The sequence below is a fragment of the Amblyomma mixtum genome, chromosome 9 (assembly GCF_055824585.1).
Source record: "Amblyomma mixtum isolate Tamu chromosome 9, ASM5582458v1, whole genome shotgun sequence".
NCBI classification, from domain to species: Eukaryota; Metazoa; Arthropoda; class Arachnida; order Ixodida; family Ixodidae; genus Amblyomma; species Amblyomma mixtum.
Genome location: NC_143020.1, coordinates 87,868,866 through 87,884,172, shown reverse-complemented (window position 1 = coordinate 87,884,172; position 15,307 = coordinate 87,868,866). Strand labels below are relative to the sequence as shown.

Below are 15,307 nucleotides of genomic sequence, written 5' to 3'. Positions count from 1 at the left end.
TATACACAGATGTTAGTTTGCAGCGCTCTTCATGCTACTATTTCCGCTCTCTTTGCCCATCTGTATGATCGGGGATAAGTCTGACGGTTGAGTAGGATACTTTGAAGGACCGCACTTAACTGCTGGCACAACTGGTCCACTCATCGTGACCCGTTCATCGGGGCCTGGTTTGACTAAGCTCGGGCGATAACGTGCGTCAGCTGTTTTCCGTGGAGGGACGTACGAACAGGTGTCCAGATTATAACAACGCCGGTAAGTAGTGTTGTCTGTTTTCTAGGGTGCGGTTTAAGGGGATCGATATTATACCCCTGCCGTAATTATGTGAAGTCTCTTGGGAGTGGGTGGGGATGTAGACTATTACCAGGCTGGAGACTATTACGTGTCTGATGGCCGCTTCTTCTGCCTCCAGTGCGCTGGTGACGCACACAGTGGCGATGGTGACTGCCCGGAGTGCATGGTCAACTACGCTGGCTGTTAATGAGCCCGGTGCATAATGGCCTCGTCGTTTGATACAAAATTTGGTTCGTTCTGGTACCGTCGATGTAGGAGCGTTGCTCGCGCGCGTCTACAGCTCTTATGGTGTTCACGCTATGGCGTATGATACGGACTATGATGTGTGTCGATATGTCGAGGGTTACCTTGGCCTTTTGACTGTGTCCTAGAGCGGTGTATGGTAAACCGAGGCAGCGGACAACTTGTTTCTTGGTTGAAGTGAAGGTGAAACACTCCAATTCGTTAGTGAGATGGGCGTCGTTCCTTTTTTTTAATATCCCTTCTCCTTTTTATTTTCTGTTTAATTACTCTCTTCGCAGGCACGGTATAAGCAACCGCCCATTATAAAACGTACTGCTCTCACGCTTGTGTTGATTCTCATGTATTTATCACCATTACACATGAGCTTAATGAGCGTCCGAGGGTCGTTTCGAGGCACTTACGGCGTCTTACGAGCGCATACCAACCGCTTAGTACAAAAAACAAACTGGCCGCTTTTTTTACGAGCTCTGAAGCTACAATGTTGAAGCCAAGGATGCGTTTTCGTGATAATTACACGTCTTCACAGAATGAGAGTGTTGAGGCAAGTTTCTCGTTTGAAGCATAATTGGCACCTTCAAAACGGTCGGTTATCGATTAAGTTTGTCACCAGGCAGAGACAGTGAAACCTGAAAGAAAACAGCCAGGCGACCTCCGATATTCCGCAAATAAATATTGGTTTAGAGGCAAGGTAAGAACGCTATGACTGTATCACTTCTCGGTGAACACCAGAACCGCACAGTGCGGGAAAGTGTGAAGAACGGAGTGGAAAAAAGTGAAAGAGGTCCCACTGCGGAAGGCTCCGGAATAATACTGGTCACCTGGGGTATCTAAAGTGCACTGACATCGCACACAGGAACACACGGTTGCCTTCCGTGTTTCATCACTATCGACACGTTGCAGCTGCGGCCTGGATTGATCACCGTCCCCAGGCGCAGCAGCCAAGTGTCTTAACCACTGAGACAGCGCCGCGGGCACGCCATTCTAGATCAAGATCCCAATTTGGGAGCACCAAATATCTTGGCGAACTGCAATATTTTTGCGTTTTTGATTCACGAAAGCTTTGAAAGCTGCTCCCGGGCACCGAGGTCTTCTTTCAGATAAAATTTTAAAGGTTATGCTGCCGTCTGGGCACCCAAGCAGGCACGAACCAATGGCCCAGGATCATAATCCGAACGCGAACGCAGGAGGGGGACCAAGAACATATTTCTGCATTAACAATCGGCCGGGTTCGGACGTCAAAGCCAGGATTGTTGCCTCTCCGCGGCAGCTTCTTGAACAACTAAGCTATCCAGCGCCAGGTGATGGCAGGAGGAGCATAATTGATCACCGACGCCAACTTGAAGTGGGATTGGTGTTCAGTGTGCGTTGGAAGTGGTCATGGGTTCGACCCTCAGAAAAGGACAACTTTTTCTTCAAATACTGTATAGCTTTCACATACCTGTATGGCTGCTGGGTTGACTTCAAATCTTCAAATCTACTTCACCTAGCGGGATATCGCTAAACACATTGGATTAGTAAAGTTGTTTTTGTTTCTTGCTGCCAAGAACATGTCAGGTGGTAAGAAGTTGCAAGGTGGAGGATTTTTTTTCTCCGGACGCTGCGTCGTTACCAAAATCACAAGGAGACCTAATTCCATTCTCTGTTGGGGCGCAATACTATTCGAAGCTATTCATGTCTTTGCAGAAGTAACTGGTGGGCATTGGTGAGACCTAAATCCCCTCTTCCTGATATCTTCCCGAACACCGCCTTCCAAGTTACCAGGCAGGCGCTTCACACAAACGAGCCTAGTTATTTGACGTCACTTACGATTTAGTAATGTCCCTTTGGTTTAGCTAATTTTGATTGACGTCCCTTCCCTCCAGCCAATCACAATTTTTCTGACCGACGACGGATGTATGCCGTAGCCTTTTTGTTCCGGCGAGGCTTCCACACTTCATCATAAAGTATTATTGCATTCTGGCGGAAGCAGAAAAACCGGAACAGTGATTAGCAGGCTCCCGTCGAACAAGAGATAAACTGCGCATCGGGCGAACTTTGCCCTCAGCTAGAAGGACGAAACTCGTCGGCGGTGACAGCGACATTGGCACTCCATGTAGACTCGTGGAACGTAAGTGACTGTCGCCCTCGGTCTGATGTCGTACGAGGAAGTTTTTGTATCTCGCGCCTACAACACCGGTAAACACTCCGAATACATTATAAGCTATCGAGTGTGATCAAGATCTATAGAGAATCAACATGGGGACTTGTTTTGTGGTTTTTTAACAGCTCATTTTTTTTCCTACCTAACCATTGCAGAACCGCGCATTCGGTACTGGTGCCCTTTAAATAGACTTCTTGTGCATCTGTTAATCATAACGTCACAAGTTGAGGCTAGAAGTAGTAGATGGGCAAAGAATGATTCAGGAAAATAATTGCTGAAAAATTAGTTTTTGGTCCCACATATGGTGGGAATGCTGCTAATAAGTAGACAAGCGTAAGTGAAAAGGCCACTTTGATGTCGCTACCCTTCTTCTTTCTTCTCTGATTGATTGACACCACGGGCGCACAGCTGAAACACTTCTGTTTGCTAGGCCAGACGCGCCCACCCTTATAAAAATGGTCTATAGACTGCCTATAGACATCTTATAGACTCTATTAACTTCCTGTAGATATTTCCTACTGTCTTTTGATAGCCAACAGAGTGTTTATAGACAAAATATACTAAAAGCATGTGGCCATAAATCTATAGATTGTCTACAGATTCTCTGTAGGATCTCTATTGCCTATAGGCAAGTCAATAAGAGTTGTCTATAGAAAATTTATAAACATCATAGACAAAAGTCTATGGAAAGTCTATACACAGTGAAGAAATTTTTGTGAGGGCAGAAGCCTATAGGACGATCATCGTCTTTCATGGCGGCTTTCACGATGTGCGAGTGGCTGTACCTCCGTAGATACGCTGCGTGTCCAAGAAATATGACGTCATAAAAAATGAGCGCGGCGGAGAGTCACGGAAGTCCTTGACCTGTCAACCAACGCCAACCAACGGCCGCCGAGTTGTTTTATGCCTGTAGACACAGGTCTGCAAAAAGCCGTTTGAGTTTGCTCCACCGGAATTGTATTCCGTTTCTGTCGTCAAAACACCCGTAAAATGGCAAGAAGCAATTAAGTCATAAAAACAAACTCATGACGCTCACCTCTGAGGTAGCCCGTGATTCACCGACATCTATTTGCGGTGGTGGGGAGTATATTTCAGTTTATTCGCAATTCTTTGTCATCATTGTGTTCGCCCTCTCAGAATGGTTTGTTACAATGACGCCATTCAAGGCATCACTGCATGGGTACAAATAAGCTGGGCTCAGGGCTACGTTAAAGCACCGCAGGACCGCGAAGCACTTCTTTAAGAATTGTCTCTGTAAAAGAGACAAAACAAAGCCTCACTGCAATCTACTATCCCCTTCCTACTCTTACGCAGTACCGGCGCACCGCCAATGGGAAGGAATAAGATTAAACGAAGCAACAATGCGCGCAACGGTGAGGAGCGATTTGGGTCCACACCTTCGCGGCGCTGCCGGCCGGCGCAGGCGAGGCCGAAGGGCGTAGCGAAATCGTCGAGGCCGTTTTCTCACCTGTTGAGCCACGCTGTGCCCCCTGCGGTCTCTTCCTCAACAGGTTAAACGAGCGGGGCTCCTGCAGATAGAGGGCGCCCTGCCGGCAACGCTCGCAGCTGGAACCATCGACTCACCGCTGCGCCGTTTTTTCCCTCCGTCCCCTTTTTTTCCCGTTGCGGAGCATACGGTAGGCGCCACCGCTGAGGGACCGCGTCCCGTGTGGGAAATAATGGGAAAAGTGTGCTAGCGTGTTTCAGCAATTCTCAGTGGGGCTCACGCTTGGGGCTTTTCTCTTATGCCTGCATTTCTTTTCCCGCACAATGATGTTGCTGGAGGAAACCTCCACGGAAGATTTTGAGCTACACACGGGGAACAATCTCGGGCAAAAATTTTCAGTACTGAAAATTGTGAGATTCTGTTAGGGAAATATGGAATGTAATTTCCCATTCTTCTGACGTGCAAAACCGTTCTTTTAACGTGTTTCCGTTGATCGCATCGAGCAGTTAAGACTGCCATAGGAAACTAATTGGGAACGCTTTCGACGATAGAAAGAACGCTAATAGCAAAACAAATTCAAGACTTTCGTAAAATGGTCGGCGGATATACTGATTGTTATACTGAAATGTTACATCACATAAAAAAACAGTCTTCATAAACTGCTTCCGGCTCAAAAATGCTTTTGTCGAGATTATTGGGTGTGTTTCTTTATGCGATAAGTGCATGGCGGCATTTCCACAGACTGAGCTCTGTCCGAGGAATCGACGGAAAAATCTTTCGTTCCCTGCTTGCTAACGAGGATTATCTAGTTGGATGGGACAATGTGGTCCTGGGTTACAGGTAACTCCGCCTATGTGGACCTTAGCATGATCCACATACGCCCCTTTCACACTATCACGGGGCGGTAAGATAGGCAGCCCAACTGTCGCCATCACACTGAGCCATCCAGCAAGGCTGGAATCTTTCAGCGTCTCTTTTCACGGATCGATACATATGGAAGGGTTCCGTGTGGTAAATGGTGTTGCTGAGGCCGTACCAGATGCAGTCGTGAGCGATATGAGAGAGAGCGAAGTCTGAGCAGTAGTTTATAGACTATTAAATAAATATGTGTGACAAGCGTAGCTGTTCGGTTTTCTGACTATTTTTTCTGGTATTGCAATGTCTAAAAGCCATTTTCACATTTTATTAAAAAGTAACCAGAAAATTCGCAATGTTAACAAAACGTCTGTGTGCTCTTATATAGCAGATTACTGTATATTATATCCGTTATATCAAAAATACAACGATGTCCTCTCCCCACTTAGTGATAGGTGAGCACCATCGTATCAATAAAAATGGAACGTTTTGTGGCGAATGCGGTGATTACGGACAATGCGCTATTTGCTGGGCCGTGATTTATGTTACCCAAGGTTATGCCAGCCTCGCAGGGACCCTTTGGAAGAGGGGGGGGGGGGGGGGAGGAACAGCACTGCTGTATTTGTTACTTATTCTCATGAAGCCATAGTGAAAATATAACGTTTATATCACGCCGAATTTTATCTGTAGCCGCAAGTGCGAATTTCCTTTTCGCTTTTACCCTCCTGTAATTAATCGACACACCCCTGTAATAAAGACCCCTCCTTATCATCAAAAACAGAGCTCCCTGAAAGTAAACGCAGAGTAGGTCTGTCCGCTAAACTTTTCACGGCTTCCATTACTTCCTTCCCTAAGTTTTCTTTACAATAAGTTTGTTCTTTAAGCGGCCTGTTCAGTTCTGATAGGGTCGTTACAAGCTAAATGCACCCATACTGGTGCATCTAGAGAGACTTCGACAAAAAATAACGTAGGGTAGAAGAAATTCGGATTAACAGGAAAAGCCTTTTACATTCTTTTGACTTCAAGTCCGTAACGCTTGCTATAAGAAGGCAAACAGATTCTCTATTGCACCGACTTCGACGGAACACAAATATCTGTGGTGAATTAGAAAGAACGTACTACGGTGCACTTTGCGAGCTATTAAAAGCTCTTTTTCGGGTTAAAGTGAAGAGCTTTGCTTTAAAAATTTCGGGGGCGCTCAGAATTGATCCAACTATCTCATTAATTACTCCACAGTGTCCCGGCCGCGACGGTTGAATTTCTTTGGAGGAGAAATTCTATAGGCCCGTGTACTGTGCGATGTCAGTGCACGTTAATGAACCCCAGGTGGTCGAAATTTCCGGAGCCCTCCACTACGCGTCTCTCATAGCCTTAGTCGCTTTGGGACGTTAAACCCCATAAAACCAAACCAAACCTAATTACTCCACAGTATAAAGTTAATTCTTTGTCCCGTGTTTTCAGTGAACATTTCCTTCGGACGTTGGATGCTGCTAAACTCAGTAATGGACGTACAACATGTGACCAAAATGCGCAGAGAGAACGTCTTGTCGTACCAAAAACCCTTTATGCGTCGGCGTCGTCACAAACAGCAAGTTAGAGCCTGCCTTAAACGAGAATAACGAGCGTAGCGAGATCTTTGACTCCTACTTCAACTGCAATGAAATCCTCGTTAACAAGGAAGGAGCGACAGAAAGAGTGACCTGCACGTTCCTTTCCCTTTGCGAGATAGGAACGACAGAAGTAAAAACAAACGTGCAGCTCACTCGTGGCTGAGTGTGCTTGCAGGGAACGAAAGAAAGAGCAAACAAGTGCAGTGAAAGAAAGGCAGCACTTGCTCATTATTTTGGTGCACCTTCTTTCAGAATGCACTCGGCATCTTTCTGGCAGAACCAAGTCGCGCGAGGAAAGGAAGATAAATGGTGGCATCTGCTCGTAGATCACTCTGGTCTATCTCACTTTGAGCGTTACTGGGTGGAATGGTAGCAACTGCGTACTCGCCAGGTGAGAGACATTGTATGTTACAATAGTGAATGCGTAACACTCTTGCAAAATCGAGGATAACCGAAGAGACAGCTTAGGATTTCTAGAAAGCTACGCGCGACGAATAAGAATGAATGAGAAGGTAAAAAAAAAACAGTAATGAAGGAGCTAAAACGCAGGTGGCCGGGAGAAGAAAGTGAACATCGATGTACACAGTTGGGTTCCACAGTACAGCGGCGTCTAGGAGTTAAGTCGAAGCTAAACTAAACGATCATTTGATGGACCACCGGATACAAAATTCGGAGGTCGTGGGTTCTGATCCCTCAGGCTGCATGTGGTTGTTGTTTCTTTTGCTTTTTAATCAACCCTCTTTCAGAGGTAAAATGGTTTGGTTCGGTTTATGGGGTTTAACGTCCCAAAGCGACTCAGGCTATGAGAGACGCCGTAGTGGAGGGCTCCGGAAATTTCGACCACCTGAGGTTCTTTAACGTGCACTGACATCGCACCGTACACGGGCCTCTAGAATTTCGCCTCCATCGAAATTCGACCGCCGCGGTCGGGATCGAACCCGCGTCCTTCAGGTCAGTAGCCGAGCATCATAACCACTGAGCCACCACGGCGTGCGGAGGTAAAATAATTACACTGTCATTGTCCCATTGATTAAGGCATAAAATTATAAAACAAGAGAAAACATTTCTCTTTGCTACCCGGTATCGGGTGACTGTTGGCTTCCTTTCTGAAGGTATACACTAACGTCATGTAAATGACCTGGCGTGTGTTACAAATTGTGCAATCACTGAGGCATTCAAATACCTGCACGCCAACATTGCACCTGAGTTCTTTACCTTGAGTACATAATCGCATTTCATTTAGACCTTCCACCGATTATTCATGACCAGTTTCTGAGGAAAAACGGCGTTTATGCATGAAAAGCTAGTTCTCACACATGCATGAACGAACGCGGCAAATAGTCGCAGAGCTCCCACACTGATACGCATGCACAGGTGCGCACAGAAGTAGATGCAGCGTGATTCTACGTTGCAAAAAGTGCACTCGTCTAATAAAAACTGGTAAAACACGCCCGAATGCAAAGGAGATATGTGCATAAACTTGTGCACAAATACCATACCTCAAGGTTTCGAATGCACAAGGCATGAGCGACCACCAGGGCGTTCCCTTTAGGGCCGTATTATCCCGAACACGCAAAAACACTCGCGTGTACCCTCCGCAAAAGCTGCGTGCAGTTGTGAAAATCGAAAGAGAAGAAAAGTGGAAGGAGTTTTTGTTCCTGACGGGCCCAAAACAAAACGCTGGCCCGGGAGGCACGGCGGCGTCGGGTCGGGGTTTCTCAGCCAACGGGAATCGATAAGGGGGAAAGCTAGTTGGTGGGCACGTCGGGAAGAGCTCTACGGGACGTGTAGGGAGGGCGAGGGGAAAGAGAGAGAGTCGCGGGAGGAAAAAGAAGAGAGGGGAAGCGGGAAGAGAGGCGAAGAGAAAAGAAATCCGGGGAGACGGAAAGAGAGCACACTGTGCGCATGCGTCCGCGTCTCTTCCCGCAAGCGCGGGCACGGAGGCGTCTCCGTGTCTCACGACGGAGTTGGCAACTCGGTGTCGTGGAGACTGTCGTCCCTGGCGCTGTGATCGTCGCAGAGCCGTCGTAGCGCCCGTTCGAAATAGGTGCCGTTCGTTTTTCTTTATTACAGTGAGCGGTAAGTTCAGTCAGGAGCTATAATACTGGTAGGCACAAGATGAAGTTTTGAGGGTTTTACCTCCAGAAAAGCAGTTACGTCCTGCTAAGTTCAAGAATGCTGAGCTACCGGAGCGGTCACGAACGGGATTTCGGGAAAACCTTGTGATGCATGTGGTTTCGTGACTAACGGATACACCACGCAACTGCTTAGCCACGTGTGATGTCGCACGTGTGCAAGACATTTTGAGATGAATGTCACCCTTTCGATAGTTCCTGGAAGCACTTTTAACAGGTTTTTCTTAAATATGGGCGGTATGTGATTGGCCCGCAAAACAAGCCTGAGTCAAAATTACGGCCGACGTGAATGCAGCATGTCAAGAATTCTGCTTCAGAATTACAAGCGAAGGGGGCAGCGGGTTCTCCCGTGCGCGTTTTTCAGATAATAAGAACAATAAAAATACACGCATTCATTTATCTCTGCTAGCTACAAAAATCAAGCTAAATTAGTTTAAGAAACTAAAGAATCGCATATTTTCAACAAAAATTTGCACGGGTTCAAAAGCCTCGAGTGTTAAATACGGAGTGTCTAAATTAAGAGGAGCGTTTACAACACGATGACATTAAACTTCCTGCATTATGCCCCTGTCCACATCAGATTGCAACATCCGATCCCGGACACAGATCAATAAGATCATACTCGTTAGTTTTCCTAGCGTGCGAAAGGCATGAAACGTCTTTATTTTGTTTGACTCTTCCTCATAACCATTATCGACACCGTCACTTATTTCGTCTAATTCAGTTGGACCATGAACGCCTAAAGCATGCTACATTGCTAGTCCAAGAAGTCTTTGTTCTTTTTTCTTTTATTTCTGTTTTGGCAATTTTATTTCTGTTTAGGCAATTCTACAAAAGCACAACGTGTCCTGAAGGTCGCGTAATTACCTCATTCAGCCATAAATTATGAATATGACATGCACAATGTATAAAGCACCTACAAAGCAGGCGCTCTAGCTGTTTGCAGTGACACTGCTCACCCTACCATATGGTAGCTTCTCGTAGCGTTGAAAACAAAGCAAAGTTAACCCCAATTCACAAAGGCAAAAATCTTGCAGGCGGCAGCTCACACAAAAATTTGGGGAATCGGAACGCGAAGTACATTCGCGTAAAATGAGAAACACTACTCGCGCTTTTTTTTCTGCTTCACATACGCAGTACGAACTCCCCTGCCCATTTTGTGCTACAAAATGTCGCTGGTATCGAGATAATTAACCTGGGAACTGCTGCACCTAATGACACCTGCAAGAGCGACATTACTAAAAACAAATCCTCGACAAACGTACGAACCGTGCGAAGGAGCGCGCCGCTGTCTACGGGACGCAGCGCCTAAAGAGCGGACGGGACACGGCCTGGGGAAAACAGAAAAAGAGGAGAAAATGCAGGCGGGAAGAAACCCGGACCGGAGCCTAGGGGAAAAAGGGAACGATCGAGAGAGGGCCCGGGACCAGAAAGGGTGTGCGGACGGTCCAAGCGGGAGAGAGCTGGGTAAAGAGCAGAAACAGAAAGAGAGGAGGATTACGGTGAAGGAGAGAAGCGGAGGTGAGGGGCGGTGAAAGAGACGAGGGCTCGCGTAAAACACTATAAAACAGCGGCGCGCGCGCGCGCTGAGTTGCGATGGGCGAAAGAGGAGTCACAACGAAAGGGGAAAGGGACGGTTTCGCCGGAGGCGAGGGAAAGGAACAGGAGCGAATGAGAAAGGGTAAGAAGCGAGGGAAAGTGGGCGAACAGGGGAGGAAGAAAAAGGGAAGTGGGGAGGGCTGGCGTAGGGAAAAAGGGAGGGTTAGAAGCGACGGAGGAGAACGCGGTGTTGGGGGCCGGGCACGGGGGAGTATCTTGGCCGGCGAGCGTGGGATTTCGGGAGGCCGATAAAAAGGGAGACTCGTGCTTCGCACTGCGCCGTGTTGCTTTGGCTTGGACGCACTCCGCCCGCAGCGCTGTAGGACAGGGTCGCCGGCTCGCCCGCCCGCCACATCCGACTCGTCACACCCGAACACCGCAGCGTGTTGTTTCTCAGCTATTCGCACGGCCACCACCACCCTCTCCCCTACCTCGCCGTCGTGAAACGGACATTCTGTTGTTCTTTTTCACAAGCCAGTGAGTCGTACCATCCCGCCGGCTTGCCTCGTGTTCTCTTCGAAAAGGGGGAGGGTGTCTTCAAGGCAGATCGAAGGCGGAACACCGCACAGCTCTCCCTTTTTCCAGCCAACGTGCATTGACTCGCTGATATTTTTTTGGCTTTCGTGTTTTTCCTTTTTTTTCCCTACGTTTTGAATTTTCGGTGAGTTCCGGGAAAAAAACGGTGCCTGGCGCAGGACAGCACGAACTCTGTTCGGCTGCCGAGTTTTCCCGGACCGGTACTTGCTGTCTGTGCCTTCATCGTGCATAGGTTTGGCTCTTTGCTTCTGGTGGCGCGCTGGGAGAGATCGAACTGCGCGGCTCTGGTTAGGAAGACGCCCTGCGGATTCGTGAGGTGAGTTCCGTGTTTTTTCTTTCCTCGTTTAAAACTTAACTGGAACTAATTACAAATGTCGACAGCAGGTTTCGATACCAATTCACATCGCGATCTGCTATCCTTCGTGGAATGTCCTCTATTGGTTACACCCTCCATAAGCTATATTATGCATACTCTCGGACACAATGCCTCTCGAAGTAAGGTGTCTTGATTGCTGGGTTACGTTGCTACATGCGTCAACCTTGTTTCTTGAAGAATATTTATTGTTTTCATTATTAAAAAACACCGCGGTCTCATATTGTCGTAGCTGGAATATCTGAAACGGCAGCAAGTGTTTAATAACACCATAAAATTGACAAAGGACAACGTAAACAGAGTCAAGGTTCAACACGTCACACGAAACAGCGCTACAAAAGGCGCTACAAAACACAGTGAGGTTTTCAGTTGCAGTGACTCTAGGTCGCTATCAAAGTTTAGAGTTGTTTAGTATGCGATTCTGAACTTAAAATGGAGCTTGATGTGGTTATTAACACTTTTTGACAAATAAGATGGCATGTTAACACCTCAGAGCACGTTCCCATACGCCAACAAGCACGTCTTGAAAGCAGATTCAAGCGAATGTAGGGTAGCTTTGTAACACGTGCAGTTCTAGTTCGCCGCCAAGAGTTCCAGTTGCAGACCAAGGAGTTCGCGGACCTTTCGTAACATCTATTCTTATAATACCCACAGCATCCCTAGGGCATTATAGCAAAGCGCAACAAAACTTCATAAATAACTTGTCAGTGCGGTTGCAAACTACATCTTATCGTAAAAGGCTCCAGTTGGAAATGGTACGCGGAAGAAATGTGTGCGGCAGTGGTATTGTCTAACTTTAAATATGTGGTCATTCCGAGAGGAATGTAGTTTTCTGTAATTTAAGGCACAAATCCCAGTTTCATTGTGATAAACGCTAAGGAACAATTTAAGTCAGATTTTTCCGGCCTTCATTCAAAGAATACCGGTGAAGTGGGATCGAAGTAAAACACATTGTGAAGTAATCTGGTGAATTACTGTGTGAAGATGAATGTCTAAAAACGTAACTCCCAATTGAGGACGAGGAGACATACACGGCTATTACGTCCCAAGTCTACCAGGATAACACGTCCAAGTATGGCACGTTAAAAGTTCGCGTACAAAAGACCACATAAGGCATTCACAGCACCAGCTTTCCTGTATGTTATTTATTGACATCCACGTGAACGGGGCGATTACGGTTAGGATATAAGCGCAGGCGCCGTTTTAGCTTGGATGAAATTGTTTTAAGCTATTGTTTAAGAGGAAAAACTACCCTTCCGTCATTGCTTGGCTCACTATGCCGCCCGCGTAGGAGTTTGAAGCCTACTCTGAAGGTATGGGGTCATAACGTTCCAAAGTTGCGCGCCCTTTTTGAAATATTTCATATGATGGTTCCAATGATTACATATATTTTCTGTATTCCTGACATGGATATCATTCTGAACATACGTATTCCGTGCAGGCAAGACAGAAAATTCACATGGAGAGCTGAAGCTCACATAGACTTCAAATGAAATCATGGGCATCATATGTAAATAACGTGGAGACCATATGAAAAAGTTATAGAAACCTCACGACAACATATGGCAAGCATGAGTGGCGTATCACAGACTAGGAAGTTAAGTTCTGCCGGTTATTATCGACCATCTTGCGTCGTATAGGAGGCCCACTGTGGTCATAATAGTATTAATGGCTTATTTTTCTCTTGAACTCAATACATGTGATCTCGTGGTCATCCCAAGCCCCAACGAGCTGTCGACATACACGAGTCTGTCATAATACAAATGCCGCAACGCAAAGCAGGTATCTAAATAAGCATACAAAACAGCCCATAAATGTAGATTTTGCTGTAAATAAGGTGAACTTAGGGAGAGTGTAGAAAATAGGGTGCTTTGAAGAGGATTCAAAACTGTTCGCAGCATGTTTTCGAATACAGCATCTAATGCACATTGGCGTACAAATAAGCAAAATATGAAACCACGGAAGAATGGCTGCTAGGTGGAATTTTATTTATCCTCTTTATGCTTCGCTACCCCCCGCGCCATCGATCCCTCTCACGCGTACCAATATAGACCCAGCGCCGCGTCCCGCCCGCTGAGTGACAGTGCTCTCGTTCGGCCACACAGGCACCAGATGGTCCCGTTGTGCAGAAGCAAAATGGTTGCTGTGGCGACAGCCTGCTCTATGCCGAGTGTCTGCGGGGGTCCGCATATCGCGCTTAGCCTTTCCATCCGAGCCTGGTTCATTTGTCTCGGCAGATTGGGTCCGAACACGTGCCTGCTGTCTCCTTTGCATAACTCCCCGTACATACCTCTCCTCGAAAGGGCATCAACCTCGGCAAAAAGGCTTTCGGCAGCTCCCTAAGTGCATTTCTCGCTTGCTCGTGCTCGAGCGCATCTTGCCTTATCCCTCGAATGGGTTCTAAGTGAGTTTATCGTGGAAACAAAATTTTCCTTTTTACTCGGATGTGGTTATATGGTCAGACGGTGAAGTGTGACGGGTAAAAAAATAATAATTTTAAGGCGAAAGCCCTTTAATGCCTCATCGTTGTCGACAGAATGTTGTCAGCAGAGGTGTCACGCTTTTCTAGTCAGACCAGAACAAAAATCTTTGTGCACGATGGGATTCGAACCACCATCCGTTCCGCAGCCGAGCGTAAGAATGGCTACGCTACTTCCTGCCAACGCATATGTAGTTCTTCTAGTCTAGGACGCTGGAGAGGGTTTCCAGAAAGGAGTCGAATCAAACGGATGCCTCCCAAAAGCCCTCCAGTGACTCCAACGTCTAAGATTCACAAACAATTGGGTACTTACTTAACATCTTAACCAAATATCAGTTTTACCGGCAGCAACACCGCCCTTACGGCTTTCGCCTCACCGCACTTTAGGCCAACAAAGTGCCCCCTGAATTTTTTCGATAATTCCCAGTCTTTCCTTTTCTCAGCCTTCAAATGGTGACATTGTTCAAAAGTAAACGAGGAAATTAAGTCGCGTACTCCGTCATCACTAGGGCCCGGAAATTTAGGCACTAAAGACCCCCGAAATAGGCAGGCATCTAGGCTCTAAAAAATATTGAAATAGGCTCTATAAAGCAAAAATAGGCGCTTTGAATAATACTCTTTATTCATAAGTACAAGATTTGTAAGTCAAGCACGGAGCGTACGCAGTCCTCAACTGAAGCATTAAAGCGCATTCTCAGGTTTTCGAACTTGAAGCGCCTTCGGTTTTCGCTAAGTATAGTTTTGTACTTTAAAAGGCTTCTTTGACATCACATTAACTTAGTGGCGCGAACCTAAAACATGAGAGTTGATAAAGGCTTAGGCCTTCAGGTGATGTGGCCGTACCGTCTCCCCGTAGAAAGTCTCTGATTTGGGAAATTGTTTCTAGGCATCTATTTTTTTTCTACCAATTGTTGCATCTTCGTAGAAGCAATAGCGCCCTTTTCTTCCAGTCACCGAAGTGCTGCTGGTACTTCTGTCACTACTTTCAACGATTCATCTATTGAGAGTCCAGCCTTTTCCAACTTTGTCATCCTTTCCGTCAATGTTGAGAAGTTTGCACTAATGTATGTCAGGTCTCTTTCCAAACTCGCCTCTTGCTATACACTTCGAGATAAACACTTCGTTACACTACGTTCAAGTTACAATTCGAGAAAAACGTTCGGCGAGACCCGCGCCTTTTGTGCGTGCATTGGCGCGTTCCTTTCACCATACATAGACAGATGTCTGAGAGAGAGAGAGAAAGGATTTTTAATGAGGGAAAGGTGGAGAGGTCGGCCGGTGGGAACATGGCCCTGGCCTGCTACTCCACACAGGGGAGAGGGAAGAGGAGGAAAAGGAAAGTGCGAATGAAGGCTGATGATGGCATAATACAATGAGTTTCTCGGGTGATGTCTACACACACACACACCACACACACCACACTGGCTGGCACTCGCATCGCGGTGAGTAGACGCACATAAAACTCATAAAACTGGTGTCAGCAATACAAACACCGACACATGTCATTAACCATCAGATGTCTGAAAGTTGTAAAACGGCACCGAGGACCGAAGTGCCGGATTTAGGCATTTATAGGCAAAAAGTGCGGTTAACTAGGT

The 15,307-nt window shown here is 46.7% G+C and overlaps 1 protein-coding gene and 1 long non-coding RNA gene across 2 annotated transcripts in view; one reads left to right on the top strand and one right to left on the bottom strand.

Moving 5' to 3' along the window:
- The window catches only part of LOC149330036 (uncharacterized), a 287,954-nt gene that overhangs the window by 78,056 nt on the left and 194,591 nt on the right, over positions 1–15,307 (bottom strand). The window lies entirely within an intron of this gene.
- Positions 10,521–15,307, top strand: part of LOC149330038 (xibalbin-1-like) — a 156,015-nt gene continuing 151,228 nt past the window's right edge. The window contains exon 1 of the mRNA XM_089560746.1: positions 10,521–11,173. The gene's annotated coding sequence lies outside the window, so the exon portion shown is untranslated. The remainder of the gene's footprint in view (positions 11,174–15,307) is intronic.